Raw genomic sequence first — 2,994 nt, 5'->3', positions numbered from 1 at the left:
GGATGGTCAGATATAATATTTTTCTTTTATCAAAGTAAGCAGATGAGCGTAGAGTGGACAAATCAGCATAAAGGAAATTTTCAATTTCATTTAGAGTATACAAGAGAGTGCCCATAATGGCTTATACAAACCAATGTCTCCATTCTTACAAATACAAAATGAAATAACATTACATGTGAAACATAGTAAATTTACAACAATCTTGAGCTGTGAAATCCTGTAGCAACCCTTAGCAAATATAATCATGCACCCTTGTCAACCATAGCCTGCTTCTCACCAATATGAATGTGAACATCATCAGGGCCACCTGTGTTACTTGTATGGTTATATATTTGATGGATGAGTGACCAACTCGGTGTGAACTCCCCTCAAGATTACACACCACCGCATTAGGTAAGAAATAGTATAAAACATCCAGACAACTAAAACAGAGTAAATGCAGTCTTATTAGATGCATGGATGCATGAATGCAATCATCGACCTTGGTAAAACATCCAGATGGTCTGTGCCCCGGGAAAAACATCAAGACAGGCATTGGGGTTGTCACCTAGGGATAAGACTGGTCATCAGTGCAACATTTAGCCTAATCGCAGGGCATGATAATCCGAGTCATTATTACAATCGAATGACTGGTCATAAGCGCAATATTCAACGTAATCGTAGGGAAAAATGATCCAAGCCATCGTAATATGCCATGTATACATGATTTTTCAGCCCATTATTAGTCCATTTGCAACTAGAAGATTTAAATAAGCTCACGGTCACTATGGGGAGCACATGGCCTAGCGTAGGCCAACGGCTTGGGCATAGTGTCCCATTACCACTATCCCCGACCCATCAGGCTCCTATCTTAGGATGTTTCATGGAAGCCCATCGATTAGTGGTCAATCATATTACAATATATGGGGCTTACCATCGCATGGTTGTACCGTATAAAACATCGGACCCATATAGAAAAAATATCAAAACAAAACCACGTAGGACGAGTATCAAAATATGCCACATAGGGCGAATATCAAAATCATACGATAAAGACTATCATTGAAAACCATTGGACACAACAACCCTAGATGGTAGGCCCGCATCAATGATCCATCTAGACCGCTACTCAATAACCACTAAGTTGAAGGTCCATTGCAATCATCGTCAATCGAGTTACATCCCAAGTATGGGTGTACATTTATAAGTGGGGGTTTCCCATTAATGTACCAGTTTAAAGTCCATAAGCAATCCACAAATAATCCACAAGCATGAACAAATATATAGGATGAACATTAAGCACATAATATAGCGATTCAATTTCAAAAATCAACACATGTGCTTCTAGAAAGGAGATATCATTCACAAATTAAAATAAAAGTATAACTTAAGCTAATGAGAAGATGGAAAGCTCAAGGGGAAGAATCATCACCTTATACTTTGAACCGCCTACTAGTGTTACTAGAGAATTCATGTTTCCTTAGAATCAATCCCTATCATAAATCAGGAACTTGTACAATTAGATCCAAGCTCTATACACTACCTAGGGTTTGGATTACTTTTAGAGTTTTCGCATAGCGTTAGGGCTTCATCCTAGGGTTTTAATTCTAGGAGTCAAACTAGGGTGTAGGTGTAGCTTAAAAATAATGTAATAATATGGTTGGTTATAGTTTTAACGTTAATGATATGACTAATATTTGTAACCATGGTAATACTAAGTATTACAATGTAACAGTGTCGTTTATTTTTAATGAAAATATTCTTAAGTGATGGATACTACACTAACATCGTTAATGGTAACTTGCTTATAATGACTAGCATTAGCGCAAACAATGTGTTGATGTAGAGCTAGGTTTCTATCCTAGAGTTTAGCCTTAGACTTAGGTTCTTGGATCTACATTGTAGTTGGTGTATAATAAATTACAATGTTAATTTAATGATTAGAAAAATAATTATTAACCTTAATGTTATAATTAATGTTAGCTAACATGGTGATAATAATTATTATGATAATAATAAATACTATGATCTATTATTAAGGCGACACCTCTTATAGTACTAAATCAATCGATTTATTATAGGAGGGAAGGCTGACTTATATCTTAGTTGAGATTAGGAAATCTATTAACCAACTAAACTACAAACTGAAATTTCAATGAGAGGTAAAAGAACAAACCTAGTTGACTTGGTTGAGTCGACTCGACTCACCATTGCTCGCCTCTCTCTTCTTCTTTCTACTCCCTTTCCTTCTATGAATGACAAGTCTATCAGCCGAGCACCTGCCCTGGTCTTGGGTCATCAGCTGGGTCAACTCAGCTAAGTATTACCGTGCCTCAGTGAGTCGAGCACACTCAACTCGGCAGCGAGTGCAACTTGCACTCGCCTACTCACCCTCTCTCTCACAAATCTCTTTCTCCTTCTTTCCTTCCTTCTTCTCTCCTTTCTTCCTCTCCTCCTTGCTCTCCTTCTCAGTCACATCCATTATCTGGACTCAGCAGGACTCAACTCAGTCCACAACTCGCTCGAGTAATGATACTACAGCAAACAACAGCCAAACGCACTGCCTTCCTTCTTTTCCTTTTCTCTCTTTTCTTTCTTTCTTCCTTCATCAGATCTGTCCAACAAGCCTACGGGACCAGACAATGTTTGGACTCAACCAGACCACACCTAACTCGGTTTAGACTCGGTCTAGATTCATCGGCCGTCAGGCCCAGCTCAGTGCAGCTGTACAGTCTCGCCTCCCCTCTCTTTTCTGTCTCATTTTTCTCTCTTTTCTTTCCTTCTGTTTCCCAGCGTTTAGCAAACTCGGTGCAGACTCAGCTCGGTAGTGAGTCAGATCAGCACTGACAGCAGGTGTGGTGTAGTACAGCCCAAGTCGAGCTCACCCCCTGCTCTCCGCTTCTCTCTCTCTATCCTTCCATTTCTTTCTTTCTTCTTCTGTTTTCTTTCTCTCTTTTTTTTTCAAGTCAGAAACGTCCCATTGAGGACGGCAGTCTGGACGAACTCGACTCGGTT

The sequence above is a fragment of the Magnolia sinica genome, chromosome 9 (assembly GCF_029962835.1).
Source record: "Magnolia sinica isolate HGM2019 chromosome 9, MsV1, whole genome shotgun sequence".
Taxonomy (NCBI): domain Eukaryota; kingdom Viridiplantae; phylum Streptophyta; class Magnoliopsida; order Magnoliales; family Magnoliaceae; genus Magnolia; species Magnolia sinica.
The sequence above is the reverse complement of the archived record's forward strand: the minus strand, read 5'-3'. Positions refer to the sequence as shown.